Here is a 16,435-nt window from a genome sequence, read left to right on the forward strand (position 1 = left end):
TAATGATCACCATTCTAACTGGCATGAGATGGTATGTCATTGTGGTTTTGATTTGCATTTCTCTAAGGACCAGTGATGAGCATTTTTTCATATGTTTGTTTGCTACATAAATGACTTCTTTTGAGAAGTGCCTGTTCATATCCTTTGCCCACTTTCTGATGGGGTTGTTTGGTTTTTTTCTTACAAATTTGTTTAAGTTGTTTGTAGATTCTGGATATTAGCCCTTTGTCAGATGGATAGATTGCAAAAATTATCTCCCATTCTCTAGGTTGCCTGTTCGCTCTGATGATAGTTTCTTTTGCTCTGCAGAAGCTCTTTAGTTTAATCAGATCCCATTTGTCAACTTTGGCTTTTGTTACCATTGATTTTGGTGTTTTAGACATGAAGTCTTTACACATGTCTGTTTCCTGAATGGTACTGCCTAGGTTTTCTTCTAGGATCTTTATGGTTTTAGGTCTTACATTTAAGCCTTTAATCCATCTTGAGTTGATTTGTGTATAAGGTATAAGGAAGGGGTCCAGTTTCAGTTTTCTACACATGGCTAGCCAGTTTTCCCAACACAATTAATTAAATAGGGAATCTTTTCCCCATTGCTTGTTTGTGTCAGGTTTGTCAAAGATCAGATGGTTGTAGGTGTGTGTGGTGTCACCGATCTTTTGAATGTTCTTTTCTGTCTCAATTTTCTTCAGTTCAGCTCTGATTTTTGTTATTTCTCATTTTCTGCTAGCTTTGTGATTTGTTCTTGCTTCTCTAATTCTTTCAGTTGTCAAGTTAAGTGGTTAATTTGTTATCTTTCTAACTTTTTGATGTGGACATTTAGTGCTATGAGTTCTCCTATTAACACTGCCTTAGCCGTGTCCCAGAAATTCTGGTATGTTGTATTTTTGTTTTCATTATTTGCAAAGAACTTCTTGATTTCTGCCTTAATTTCATTATTTACCCAAATGTCATTTAGGAGCATGTTGTTTAATTTTCATGTAATTACATGATTTTGAGCAACTTTCACAGTCTTGACTTCCATTTTTATTATGCTGTGGTCCAAGACTATGTTTGGTATGATTTTGGTTCTTTTACATTTGTTGAGATTGTTTTATATCCAATTATGTGGTCGATTTTAGAGTATGTGCCATGTGATGATGAGAAGAATGTATATTCAATTGTTTTGGGGTGGAGAGTTCTGTAGATATCAGATCCATTTAACCCAATGTTAAGTTTAGGTCCTGAATATCTTTACTTTTCTGCCTTAGTGATCTGTCCAATACTGTCAGTGGAGTGTTGAAGTCTCCCACTATTATTATGTGGGACTGTATGTCTCTTTGTAGGTCTCCAAGAACTTGCTTTATGAATCTGGGTGCATATGAATCTGTGTTGGGTGCATGTATATTTATGATAGTTAGGTCTTATTGAATTGAACCATCTATGATTATCTAATCCTCTTTTTTCTTTGTTGGTTTGAAATCTGTTTTGTCTGAAATTAGGATTACAACCCCTGCTTTTTTCTGTTTTCCATTTGCTTGGTAGATTTTCCTCTATCCCTTCATTTTGGGCCTAGGAGTGTCATTACATGTGATATGAGTCTCTTGAAGACAGCATTTACAATTGGCTCTTGCTTTTTTACAATTGGCTCTAGCTTTTTTATCCATCTTGCTACTCTGTGCCTTTTAAGTGGGGGCATTTAACCTGTTTATATTCAAGGTTAGTATTGGTATGTGTGGATTTGATTCTGTCAATGTGCTGTTAGCTCGTTATTATGTTGGCTTGTTTGTGTGGTTGCTTTACAGTGTCACTAAGTCTGTGTGTTTTTATATTAGCTGATAGAGGTCTTTTCTTTCTATATTAGTGCTCCTTTCAAGATCTCTTGTAAGGTTATTAATTCCCTCAACATTTGCCTATCTGAAAAGGATCTTATTTTTCCTTTATTTAGGAAGCTTAGTTTGGCTGAATATGTAATTCTTGAAGATTTTTTTAAGAATGTTGAAGATAGGCCCTCAATTTCTTCTGGCTTGTAGGGTTTCAGCTGAGAGGTAAGCTGTTATCCTGATGGAGTTCCCTTTGTATGTGACCAGTCCTTTCTCTCTAGTTGCCTGTAACATATTTTTTTCATTTTGATCTTGGAAAATCTGATAATTATGTGTCTTGGGGATGATCTTGTGTAGAGTCTTGCAGGAGTTCTCTGTATTTCCTGAATTTGACTGTTGGCCTCTCTAGCAAGGCTGAAGAAGTTTTCATGGATGATATTCTGAAATATGTTTTCCAAGTTGTTTGCTTTCTCCTCCTCCCTTTCAGGGATGCCAGTGATTCATAGATTTGGCCTCTTTACATAATCCCATACTTCTTGGAGGTTTTGCTTATTCTTTTTTTCTTTATTTTTGTCTGGCTGCCTTATTTCAGAGCACCAGTCTTCAAGTTCTGAGATTCTTTCCTCAGTTTAGTTTATTCTACTGTTAATACTTGTGAATGCATTGTGAAATTCTTGTATTGTGTTATTCAGCTCTGTCAGACCTGTTAGTTTCTTTTTTATACTGACTACTTCATTCTTCAGCTCCTGTATTGCTTTATTGTGATTCTTATTTTCCTTGAATTGGGTTTTCCTATCGTCCTGAATCCTGATGATCTTAGTTGTTATTTATATTCTGAATTCTATTTCTGTCATTCTAGCCAGTTCAGCTTGGTTAAGAACTCCTGTTGCAGAATTGGCACAATTATTTGGAGGACAAATGATAGATACTCTGGCCATCTGAGTTACCAGAGTTCTTGCACTGGTTCTTTCTCATCTCTGCATGTGGGTGTTTTTTTTAACTGCAGAGTAGATTGAGTACAGTCAATACACTTATTTTCCAGATGTCTTCACTGGGCCAAGACTTTGTGCAGGATCTTTATTTGAAGCTGGTTTCTGTCTCTGGATTCAAAGGAAGGTATGTTAGTGAGGCATTTTTGGTGTTGAAGGTTTAGGGTGCGATTCAGCAGGTGGAACTTAGGTTTATTGGTCAGTTGGTAGACTCTTACTTGGTTGTGTGGCTCCCTTATGTTCTGTCACAGTTGCAACCATGTTCCCTGCCAAAGCTTTGAAAGTGTGGGTTCCTCTCTCCCTTGAGTGATGGCTATAGATTGTAACTGGGCATTCCTGGGCTGCCCACTGCAGCTCTGAGATGATCTCAGTGTTTGTGTCCCTTCCCCAACTTGGAGGTAGTAGAGAAAGGGATCTTAGTAGTGGCTGTGTCCAAAGGTCATTTGCGTGTCTCCTGGCGGCTCATACCCCAGAGAGATGCAGGCCAGCAATCACTCAGTGCAATCAGCCTAGGATGGAGGGTCTGTTCTATGGGCCCAAGCCAGGGGTTTCCTGTCTTGTGATGAGCAGTAGGGGACAGGGGGAACCCTTGGGAGAGAGACTGGACACTTCTCCTTGGGTTGACTGCAGCTTGTTGGAGGTATGGATAAGGCACTTAGGGTCTTTGGTCCTTCATTAGTACAAGGGTGGCAAGGGCAGTTCCACTGCCAGGCTTTCAGTTGCCCCTGGAGGCTCTGTCTGGGGAGTTGCCAAGTTGCTATTGGCTCAATAGCTCTGGTGAGGGGTGGCTGGAGGCCCAGGCCTGGAGGACCTGCCTTGTGAAGAGATACGGGAATGAGCACCCACGTAACAATCTGGCCACTTTTCCATAGAGCTGCTGTAGTATGCTTGGGGCCCATTCCATTCCCTGTTACCACAGAGGCAAGTTAGTGCTTTCTTTGTACTTAGACTATATCTGATATCTGTACAATATCTTCAGTTCTTCTTTACCAGGGGTCTTACTCTGTTCTGAAACATGGTATCTCAGGCAGCTCCAGCACCACTGGACACAGGAAACTCCTGGGTCTCTGACTCTAGCTCTCCTCAACCCCTTCTCTCATGTGCATTTGAAAAGATGGTCTGTTGTCTGTTACTAGGATTCAGAGGTATTCATTATATTCTTTAGATTTACAATCTTACAAATGTTTGTACAATTGATCAGTCTTTGATTGAAGAGCTGTATTAAAGTCTTTAATTTTTTTATAGGTGAGTTAAGCCTATTTATGTTGTTTGATTTGAGCAGTATTGTTGGCTTTACTTCTATCATATTATTTTATATTGTACTTTTATTTTTACTATATATACAAAGACTATATTTAAGCTATATGCTCTATTTATGTTCTCCATTTTAGATATTTTTCCATTTAAAAATTATTTGTTTAATGGTTACTATACCAGATTAAAGATAGTGAAAAAAAATTCTACTCTTATATTGAGAAATAAAGTCTATAAAGTCTAATTCTTCCCCTTAAATCTTGTCTGGCTTTAGTAACTGCTTGATCAATAGAATGCAGCAGAAATGGTGTTGTAAGACATCAATATTAGGTCATAAAGTGCCTAGTATCTGTCACACAGATCCCTTAAAACATTTTCCCTGAGAGCCTGAGCTGCCATATAAGAAGTTTGATTACTTGAGGCCACCAAACTAAAGAGACCATGGCAGTCTTAGCTGAACCCAGTCTTTGAATGAACTCTGCCAAAGTGTCAGACATGTGAGAAAAGCCAACTTGAATGTTTCAGAGTAGAAGACTTCTTAGTTCCAAGTCATTAAAAAAAATCTATGTCCAATCATTAGCTGACCATTAAGTTAACAGAATAGAGATTTCAGTGACCACACATAAAAAGAATACAGACCTTACAGAATTTATTCAGAAAGTTACCTAGCAAACCAAAACTATAAGCAGCAACAACTAACCCTGGGGAAGGCAGAGTTTGAATTCCAGAATTCAGATTATTATCTTTGAAATGTCTGGCTTATTACTCTGTTTTTGTATTGCTATAAATATATACCTGAGACTGGGTAATTATTAAAAAAAAATTCGCTCATTGTTCTGCAGGCTGTACAAGAAATACAGTGACTTCTGCATCTGGGGAGGCCTCAGGAAATTTACAATCATGGTGTAAGGTGAAGGGAGACCCAAGATTTCACATGGCCAGAACAGGAGGAAGAGAGAGTAGGGGGAGGTAATAAATACTTTTAAACAACCAGATTTCATGAGAACTCTCTCACTATCACAAGAACAGCACCAAAGGGGGTGGTGTTAAGCCATTCCTGAGAAACTGCTCCCATGACCCAATCACATCCCACCAGGTCCCACCTGCAACATTGGGGATTACAATTCAACATGAGATTTGGCTAGGTACACAGAACCAAACCATATCATCTCGTTATCAACAAAAAATTACAAGACATACAAAAAAAGAAAAAAAAAGAGAAAGTATGGCCCATTCATGGAAAAAAAAAACAAGCAGTCAATATATATTATCCCTGAAGTGCAGACATTGGTTTTCTAGGAAAGGACTCAGAATTCACTATTTTAAAAAACATTGAATAACTAAAGGAATTTATGCCTGCAGAACTAAATGAAAGTCTAAGAACAATAATAAAGATTATGAGTAAAGAGAAACATTAAAAAAAAGAAATTCAGCAGTCCATTAAAAAAAAAATAGAAATTCAGGATGATGTAAGACATCATTGCCAGGCATGGTGCTTCATGTCTGTAATCCCAGCACTTTGGGAGCCTGAGGCGGGCAGATCATGAGGTCAGGAGATCGAGACCATCCTGGCTAACATGGTGAAACCCCACCTCTACTAAAAATAGAAAAAACTAGCCAGGCGTGGTGGCACGCACCTGTAGTCCCAGCTACTTGGGAAGCTGAGGCAGGATAATCGCTTGAACCCAGGAGGTGGAGGTTGCAGTGAGCCAAGATCCCACCACTGCACTGCCTGGACAACAGAGCAAGACTCCATCTCAAAAAAAAAAAAGACATCATCAAGCATACTAGCATAGGCTGGTATATGGTAATTATAGAAGTACAAAAGAGAGAGAATGAGGAAGAAAGAAAATTGAAGAAATAATGGCTAAAAACTTCCCAAAGTTGATGAAAAACACGAAGCTACATATCAAAAAATCTCCACAAATTCAAAACATAATAATAAACTCCAAGATATTCACCCTGGACACATCATAATCAAACTATTCAGATAGAAACTTGAAAAAATAAGAGAAAAGCAATGAATTTACTTATCTCACATGAGAAGTGAATCACACACAATCTTCAGTAAGATTAACAGTAGATTTCTCCTCAGAAATAATGGAAGCCAAGACTACAGGGAGGCGGAGCAAGATGGCCAAAGAGAAATTTCCATCAATCATCCTCTGCCCGGGAACACCAAATTGAACCACTATTCACACACTAAAAAAAACCACTTTCATAAAATCCAAAACTCAGGTGAGCAATCACAGTACCTGTTTTTAACATCATAGTAAGAAAAGAGGCACTGAAGGGGGTAGAAAACATAGCCTTGAATCACCTGCAACACACCCCTCTCTCATTCCCTGGCGGCAGCTGTGTGGCACACAGAGAGAATGTATGTGCTTGGGGGAGGGAGAGCAAAGTGATTGTGGGATTTTGCATTGGAACTCAGTGCTGTCCTGTCACAGCAGAAAGCAACACAGGGCAGAACTCAGTGGCACCCACAGAAGGATCATTTAGATAAGCCATAGCCAGAGGCAGATTGTCTATCCCAGCAGTTGAAACCTGAGTACTGGCAAGCCCCTCTACTGTTAGATAAGGTTCTCTGGGGTCCTAACTAAACTTGAAAGGCAATCTAGGCCACAAGGTCTGCAATTCCTGGGAAAGTCCTGGTGCTGTGCTGGGATTAAAGCCATTGGACTTGGGGTGCACATGACCTAGTGAGACACCAGCTAGGGTGACCAAGGGCTTGTGTCACCCCTCCCCGACCCTAGACAGCTCAGCTCACAGCGCTGGGAGAAACTTCTTTCTTCTGCTTGAGGAGAGGAGAAAAGACAGTAAAGAGGACTTTGTCTTGCAGCGTGAATACCAGCTCAACCATAGTAGAGCAGGGCACCAGGAAGGGTTGGGAGGCCACTATTCCAGGCCCTAGTGAGAGGTGACAGCGTGCTGGCAGCCCTCGCAGCCCTCACTCACTCTTGGTGCCTCCTCGGCCTCAGCGCCTATTCTGGCCGCACTTGAGGAGCCCTTCAGCCTGCCACTGCACCGTGGGAGCCCTTCTCTGGGCTGGCCGAGGCTGAAGCTGGCTCCCTTGGCTTGCAGGGAGGTGTGGAGGGAGAGGCGCGGGTGGGAACCGGGGCTTTGTGTGGTGCTTGTGGGCCAGCGTGAGTTCCAGGTGGGTGTGGGCTCGGCGGGCCCTGCACTGGGAGCAGCCGGCCGGCCCCGCCGGCCCAGGCAGTGAGGGGCTTAGCACCTGGGCCAGCAGCTGCTGCACTCGATTTCTCGCCGGGCCTTAGCTGCCTCCTCATGGGGCAGGGCTCAGGACCTACAGCCCACCATGCCTGAGCCTTCCCCCACCACTCCCGCCCCACCGTGGGCTCCTGTGCGGCTGGAGCCTCCCCAACAAGCACTGCCCCCTGCTCCACAGGGTCCAGTCCCATCGACCACCCAAGGGCTGAGGAGTGTGGGCGCACGGCATGGGACTGGCAGGCAGCTCCACCTGTGGCCCTGGTGTGGGATCCACTGGGTGAAGCCAGCTGGGCTCCTGAGTCTGGTGGGGACTTGGAGAATCTTTATGTCTAGCTAAGGGATTGTAAATACACCAATCAGCACTCTGTATCTAGCTCAAGGTTTGTAAACACACCAATCAGCACCCTGTGTCTAGCTCAGGGTTTGTGAATGCACTAATCGGCACTCTGTATCTAGTTAATCTGGCGGGGACTTGGAAAACCTTTATGTCTAGCTAAGGGATTGTGAATGCACCAATCAGCACTCTGTATCTAGCTCAAGGTTTGTAAATGCACCAATCAGCACTCTGTGTCTAGCTCAGGGTTTGTAAATACACCAATCAACACTCTTTATCTAGCTAATCTAGTGGGGACGTGGAGAACTTTTGTGTTTGGCTCAGGGATAGTAAACGCACCAATCAGCATCCTGTCAAAATGGACCGATCAGCTCTCTGTAAAACAGACCAATCGGCTCTCTGTAAAATGGACCAATCAACAGGTCAGCAGGATGTGGGTGGGGCCAGATAAGAGAATAAAAGCAGGCTGCCAGAGCCAGCAGTGGCAACCCGCTCGGGTCCCCTTCCACACTGTGGAAGCTTTGTTCTTTCGCTCTTTGCAATAAATCTCGCTGCTGCTTACTCTTTGGGTCCATACTGCCTTTATGAGTTGTAACACTCACTGCGAAGGTCTGCAGCTTCACTCCTGAAGCCAGCGAGACCATGAACCCCCCGGGAGGAATGAACAACTCCAGATATGCCACCTTAAGAGCTGTAACACTCACCGCAAAGGTCTGCATCTTCACTCCTGAGCCAGCGAGACCACAAACCCACCAGAAGGAAGAAACTCCGAACACATCCGAACATCAGAAGGAACAAACTCCGGACACGCCACCTTTAAGAACTGTAACACTCACCACGAGGGTCCACGGCTTCATTCTTGAAGTCAGTGAGACCAAGAACCCACCAATTCCAGACACACTAGCTTCCAGAGGACATTTCTAGACACACTTTGGGCCAGAAGGGACCCACTGCCTTGAAGTTAAGAACCCAGTCCTGGAAGGATTCATCACCTGCTAACTAAAGTACCCTTGGGCCCGAAATAACCAACAGCGGTAGACAGGCTGTACTCACCTTGATGAGTACTGGGTCTCACCTTTGGTCAGAGTCAGTGCCATGCTGGCTTTAGTTGTGGTCCAGCATATTCCCAGCTGTGATGTTTAGCGTGAGAGGCTTCTTATGCTTGAGGAAAGGAGAGAAAAGATTGAAGGAGACTTTGCCTTGCAGCATAATATCAGCTAAGCCACAGTGGAGTAGAGCACCCAGTGGGTTCCTGCAGTCCTCGATTCAAGGCCTTGGCTCCTGGACAGTATTTCTGAACCTGCCCTGGGCCAGAGGGGAGCCCAATTCTCTGAAGGAAGAGACACAGGCCTGGCTGCATTCATCACAGGCCAACTAAAGAGCCTCTGGGATGTGAGTGAACATCAGCAGTTGCCAGGCAGTGCTCACCGTGGGCCTGTGGTGGTGGTGGCTATGCAGAGAGACTTCTCTGCTTGAGGAAAGAATGGGAAGGACTTGGTCTTGCAGCTTGGGTGCCAGCTCAGTAATAGTAGAATAGAGTACTAGCTAGATTCCTAAGGTTCCTGACTCCAGGTCCTAGCTCCTGAACAGCACCTGTGGGTCTACCTGGGGCCAGGGAAACTTATGTCTTGAAGGGAAAGACACAAGCCTGGCTGGATTTGCCATCTGCTTACTGTAGAGCCCATGGGCATTAAATGAACGTAAGTGGTAGCCATGCAGTGGTCACTGTAAGTTTTGGATGAGCCCCAGTGCTGTGATGCCTTTGAGTCTAACCTGGCACGGTCCCAGTGGTGGTGGCCACAGGGGTGTCTGTATCACCCCACAACCAAGTCCATGAAGCTCATCATGGAGAGAGAGACTTTGTTTGGGAGAAAGTAGGAGAAGAGAACAAGAGTCTCTGCCTAGCAATTGAGGGATTTCTACTGGATCTTACCCAAGACCCCAAGATGGTATCTATATGAATCTGCAAGAGCCACAGTGTTACTGGGCTTGGGGCATCCCCTAATGCAGATCTGGCAGTAGTAACCAAAGACTTAGATCACAACACCCAAATCCTTTTGAATACTTGGAAAGCTTTCTCAAGAAGGATGGGTACAAACAAGCCCAGAAGGCAAAGACTATAATAACTAACTCTTCAATGCCCAGACACCAATGAACATCCACAAACATCAAAACCATCTGGAAAAACATGACCTCACCAAATGAACTAAATTAAGCACTAGTGAACAATTTCAGAGAAACAGAGATATGTGACCTCAGACAGAGAATTCAGAATAGCTGTTTTGAGGAAACTCAATGAAATTCAAGATAACAGAGAGAAGAAATTCAGAATCCTATCAGATAACTTTAACAAAGAGATTGAAATAATTTAAAAGACTCAAGCAGAAATTCTGGAGCTGAAAAATGCAATTGACAGATAGAAGAATGCGTCAGAATCTCTTAACAGCAGAATCGATCAAGAAAAAGAAATGATTCATGATCTTGAAGACAGGCTATTTGAAAATACACAGTTGGCGGAGACAAAAGAAGAAAGAATAAGAAAAATGAAGGATGCCTACAAGATCCAGAAAATAGCCTCAAAAGGGCAAATCTAAGAATTATTGGCCTTAAAAAGAAGGTAGAGGGAGAAATAAAAGTAGAAAGGTTTTTCAAAAGAATAATAAAAGAGAACTTCCTGAACCTAAAGAAAGATATAAATATTTAAGTACAAAAAGATTATAAAACATCAAGCAGATTTAACCCAAACAAGACTACCCAAAGACGTTGAATAATCAAACTCCCAAAAGTCAAAGGTAAAGAAATGATCCTAAAAGCAGCAAGAGAAATCAAACAAATGATATACAAAGGAGCTCCAATATGTCTAGCAGCAAACTCCTCAGTGGAAAACTTACAGGCTAGTAGAGAGTGGCATGACTATTTCAAGTGCTGAAGGAAAAATATCTTATTCTAGAATAGTATATCTGGCAAAAGTATCCTTCAAACATGAAGGAGAAATAAAAACAAACAAAAGGGCTGGGTGCGCTGGCTCATGCCTGTAATCCCAGCACTTTGGGAGGCCAAGGTGGGTGGATCATGAGGTCAGGAGATTGAGACCATCCTGCCCAACATGGTAAAACCCCGTCTGTACTAAAAATACAAAAATTAGCTGGGTGTGGTGGTGCATACCTGTAATCCCAGCTACTCAGGAGGCTGAGGCATGAGAATCACTTGAACCCAGCAGGCGGAGGTTGCAGTGAGCTGAGATCGCGCCACTGCACTCCAGCCTGGCAACAGAGTGAGACTCTGTCTCAAAACAAACAAACAAAGAAACAAACAAACAAAAACAAACAAAAGCTGAGAGATTTCATCAACACCAGACCCATCCTACAAAAAAATCCTAAAGGGAGTTCTTCAATCTGAAAGAAAAGGACATTAATGAGCAATAAGAAATCATCTGAAGGTACAAAACTCACTAAATATATAGAAAAATAGAATATTATAACACCATAACTGTGATATATAAGATACTCATATCTTGAGTAGTAAGACTAAAAGATGAACCAATCAAAAATAATAACTGCAAAAACTTTAAGAAATAGTACAATAAAATATAATTAGAAACAACAGTGGAATGAATTTAAAGAGTTGTATCAGTTTTCTCTTTGGCTTTCTTATGCATTCATTATTAATTTGTCATCGGTTTAAAATTTGGGATTGGAGGTCAAGATGATCAATTAGAAGCAGCTGCAGTCTGTGGCACTCACAGAGAGGAATGAAAAAACAAGTGAATCCAGGATCTTCAACTGAAATATCCAGGTTCTCACATTAGAACTGACTAGGCAAACAACTCAAAGAAAAGCAGGGTGGGGTGATGGCCCACCCAGGAGTGGCACACAGCCAAAGAAACCCCCACCCCCAGCCAAGGGAAGCAGTGAGTAATTGTGCAGCCTGGCCCAGGAAACCACACTTCTCCACAGAGCTTTGCAACCCACTGATCAGGGGATCCCCTCATGAGCCCACACCACTAGGGCCTTGGGTCTGCTACACAGGGCTCTGTGAAGTCTTGGCAGAGCAACCACTCAGGCACACACAGAGACCCAGGAGTTTTATATTCTCCATCCCCAGGATCTCCAGCAAGGTGGAATATCTGTCTATACGTATCACTAGGAAGGGGACTGAATCCAGGGAGCCAAGCAGCACTCTTCTGTGGGCCCCACTTCCACATCACCTCACAAGATGAGAACCACTGGCTTGCAATTCCAGCTAGCCAATGGCAGTAGGCTGAAATCTTCCTGAGAGGTGACTGAGTTTCCAGAGAAAGGGGTGGTTACCATCTCTGAAGTTTGATAGACTCAGCCATTCCAGCCTGCCAGTGTTGGAGAACCCAAAGAGCCTGGACAAGGAAATGTTCCCCAAAAGGCAGCACAGTTGCCTTGCCAGACTGTGGTCAGACTGATTCCTTAAGAGGCAACCCAATCCATTCCTCCTCACTAGGCAGGACTTCTCTGTGGGGGCTTCAGCCAATCCAGCCACGGATAGAGCTCTGATCTCTCCCTGTGACAGAGCTCCCAGTGGGGAGGGGCAGCTGCCATCTCTGTGGTTCAATAGATGCAGCCATTCCAGGCTTTGAAGAACCCAAATGGTCTAGACAAGGAAGGGTCCCCCCACCAACAACACAGGACACCTGCTCTACAAAGAAGTAGACAGACTGTGTCTTTAAGCAGGTTCCCTGATCCCATTCCTTGTGACTTGGTGAGAACTCCTAACAGGGGTCTCCTGCCACCTCTTACAGGCATGCTTGGGCTGGCAACAGGTCAGTACCCACCTGGAACAAAGTTTCCAGATGAACGATCAGGCTGCCTTCTTTGCTGTTTCCCAGGCTTCACTGGTGACATCTCCAGGTATGGGAAAAACCAAGGCAACTAGGGTCTGAAGTGGACCCCCAGAAAACCAAAGTAGTCCTATGGAAGAGTGGCGTGTTAAAACAAACAGACAAACAAACAGAAAACAAAAACAACATCAACAAAAAAATACCCCACAAAAACCTTATTCAAAGGTCAGCAACCTCAAAAACTGAAGGTAGATAAGCCCACAAAGATGAGAAAGAATCAATGCAAAAATGCTGAAAACTCAGAAATCAAGAGTGCCTCTTCTCCTCCAAATGACCACAATGCCTCTCCAGCAAGGGCATAGAACTGGGCAGAGGCTGAGGTGGCTTAATTGGCAGAATTAGATTTCAGAAGATGGGTAATAATGAACTTCACTGAGCTAAAGGAGCATGTTGTAACCCAATGCAAAGCTAAGAATAATGATAAAGCAATACAGGAGCTCATAACCAGAATAGCCAGTTTAGAAAGAAATATAACTGACCTGATGGTGCTGAAAAACACAACATGAGAACTTCACAGTGCAATCACAAGTAGCAACAGTTTACAAGCCAGATTAGACCAAGCAGAGGAAAGACTATCAGAGCTTTGAAGACTATCTTTCTGAAATAAGACAAGCAGACAAGAATGGAGAAAAAAATAAAAAGGAATGAACAAAATCTCTGAGAAATATGGGATTATGTAAAGGGACCAAACCTACAATTGATTGGAGCACCTGAAAGAGATAGGGAGAATGGAACAAAATTGGAAACATACTTTAGGATATCATCTAGGAGAAGTTCCCCAATGTAGCAAGACAGGCCAACATTCAAATTGAGGAACTGCAGAGAACCCCAGTAAGAAACCCATGAGAAGGTCAACCCCAAAACACATAATTATCAGATCCTCCAAGGTGGAAATGAGAGAAAAAACAATGTTAAGGGCAGCCAGAGAGAAAGGCCAGGTCACCTACAAAGGGAAGCCCATCAGACTAACAGCAGACTTCCCAGCAGAAACCCTACAAGCCAGAAGAGATTGGGGGTCAATATTCAACATTCTTAAAGAAAAGAATTTCCAACCCAGAATTTCATATCCAGTCAAAGCTAAGCTTCATAAGTGAAGGAGAAATAAGATCCTTTTCAGACAAGCAAATGCTGAGAGAATTCATCACCACCAGGCCAGGCTTGTAAGAGCCCCTGAAAGAAACACTAAATAAGAAAGGAAAAACTGTTACCACCCACTACAAAAACAGGCTGAATTCCACAGACCAGTGACACTATGAAGCAACCAAATAAACAAGTCTGCAAAATAACTGGCCACCATCACAATGATGGATCAAATTCACACATCACAATACTAATCTTAAATGTAAATGGGCTAAATGCCCCCAATTTAAAGACACAGAATGGCAAGCTGGATAAAGAGCCAAGAGCCATCAGTATGCTGTCTTTAAGAGACCCATCTCACCTGCAAAGATGCACATAGGTTCAAAATAAAGGGATGAAGGAAATTTTACCAAGAAAATGGAAAATGGAAAAAAGCATGGGGTGCAATCCTAGTTTCTGACAAAACAGAATTTAAACCAACAAAGGTGAAAAAAAGACAAAGAAGGGCATTATGTAATGGTAAAGGGCTCAATTCAACAAGAAGAGCTATCTTAAATATATATGCACCCAATACAGGAGCACCCACACTCATAAAGCAAGTTCTTAGAAACCTTCAAAGAGACTTAGAGTCCCTTACAATACAATAATAGCGGAAGAGTTTAACACTCCACTGACAATATTAGATACATCATCGAGATAAAAAATTAAGATACTCAAGACCTGAACTCAGCTCTGGCTCAAGTGGACTTGATAGATATCTACAGGACTTTTCACCCAAAACAAGAGAATATGCATTCTTCTCATTGCCACATGGCACTTACTCCAAATTCATCACATAATTGGAAGTAAAACACTCCTCACCAAATGCAAAAGAACTGAAATTATAACAAACAGTCTCTCAGACCACAGCACAATCAAATTAGAACTCAAGATTAAGAATTTACTCAATGCAACTACATGGAAATTGAACAACCTGCTCCTGAATGACTCCTGGGTAGATAATGAAATTAAGGCAGAAATCAAGAAGTTCTTTAAAACTACTAATAACAAACAGACAATGTACCAGAATCTCTGGGACACAGTTAAAGCAGTGTTAAGTGGGACATTTATAGCACTAAATGCCCACATCAAAAAGCTAGAAAGATCTCAAATTGACATCCTAACATCACAACTAAAAGAACTAGAGAACCAAGAGCAAACAAACCCCAAAACTAGCAGAACACAAGAAATAACCAAGATCAGAGCTGAACTAAACTGAAGGAGATAAAGACAAAAAAAAATACTTTCAAGAAAAATTAATGAATCAATCCAGGAGCCAGTGTTTTGAAAAAAATTAATAAAATAGATAGACAGCTAGCTAGTCTAATAAAGAGGAAAAGAGAGAAGAATCAAATAAACACAATCAGAAATGACAAGGTGGATATCACCACTGATGCCACAGGAACACAAACAACCATCAGAGAATATTATAAACACCTTTATGCATATGAACTAGAAAATCTAGAAGAAATGGATAAATTTCTGGACACATACATCCTCCCAAAACTGAACTGGATAGAAATTGAATCCCTGAATAGACCAATAACGAGTTCTGAAATTTAGGCAGTAATAAATAGCCTACCAATAAATAGAAGCCTAGGACCAGAGAGATATACAGCTACATTCTGCCAGAGATACAAAGAAGAGCTGGAGCCATTTCTACTGAAACTATTCCAAAAAAATGGAAAAAAAGGGACTCCTCCTTAACTCATTCTATGAGGCCAGCATTATCCTGAGACTGACATCTGGCAGAGATACAACAAAAAAAGGAAACTTCAAGCCAATAACCTTGATAAACCTCAATGCAAAAATTACCAACAAAATATTGGCAAACCAAATCCTGCAGCACATCAAAAAGCTTAGCCACCACGACCAAGTTGCCTTCATCCCTGGGATACAAGGTTGGTTCAGCATATGCATATCAATAAATGTGATTCATCACAAAAACAAAACCAAAGACAAAAAACACATGATTATCTCAATAGACACAGAATAGGCCTTTGATAAAATTCACATTCCTTCATGTTAAAAACTCTCAAACTAGGTATTGAAGAAACATACTTCAAAATAATAAGAGCCATCTATGACAAACCCATAGCCAATGTCATACTGAATGGGCAAAAGCTGGAAGCATTCCACTTGAAAACCGGCACAAGAAAAGGATGCCCACTTTCATCACTCCTATTCAACATAGTATTAGAAATTCTGGCCAGGCAAATCAGGCAAGAGAAAGAAAGACAGGGTATTCAAATAGGAAGAAAGGAAGTCAGATTATCTTTGTTTTTTTGAAGATGACCTAATCCTGTATCTAGAAAACCCCACTGTCTCAGCCCAAATGCTCCTTAAACTGATATCAACTTCAGCAAAGTCTCAGGATACAAAATCAATGTGCAAAAATTGCTGGTATTCCTATGCACCAAAAACAGGCAAAGAGCCAAATCATGAATGAACTTCCATTCACAACTGCCACAAAAAAATAAAATACCTAGAAATACAGCTAACAAGGGATGTGAAGGACCTATTTAAAGGGATCTACAAATCACTGCTCAAAGAAATCAGAGGACACAAATAAATGGACAAACATTCCATGCTCGTGGATAGGAAGAATCAATATTATGAAAATGGTGATACTGTCTAAAACAATTTATAGATTCAATGCTATTCCCACTAAACTACCATTGACATTCTTCACAGAATTAGAAAAAAAACTATTTTAAACTTCATGTGAAACCAAAAAAGAGCCTAAATAGCCAAGGCAATCCTAAGCAAAAAGAACAAAGCTGGAAGTATCATACTACCTGACTTCAAACTATACTACAAGGCTACAATAACCAAAACA

General features: G+C 41.8%; 1 long non-coding RNA gene across 2 annotated transcripts in view; it reads right to left on the bottom strand.

Moving 5' to 3' along the window:
• The window catches only part of LOC134809604 (uncharacterized), a 93,493-nt gene that overhangs the window by 60,100 nt on the left and 16,958 nt on the right, over nt 1-16,435 (bottom strand). For both annotated transcript variants that reach the window (XR_010155809.1, XR_010155810.1), the window contains exons 2-3: nt 12,412-12,547; nt 8,683-8,768 (exon numbers count right to left, since the gene is read on the bottom strand). This is a non-coding gene — a long non-coding RNA (uncharacterized LOC134809604). The remainder of the gene's footprint in view (nt 1-8,682; nt 8,769-12,411; nt 12,548-16,435) is intronic.

This window comes from Pan troglodytes, chromosome 2 (assembly GCF_028858775.2).
Source record: "Pan troglodytes isolate AG18354 chromosome 2, NHGRI_mPanTro3-v2.0_pri, whole genome shotgun sequence".
Classification (NCBI taxonomy): Eukaryota; Metazoa; Chordata; class Mammalia; order Primates; family Hominidae; genus Pan; species Pan troglodytes.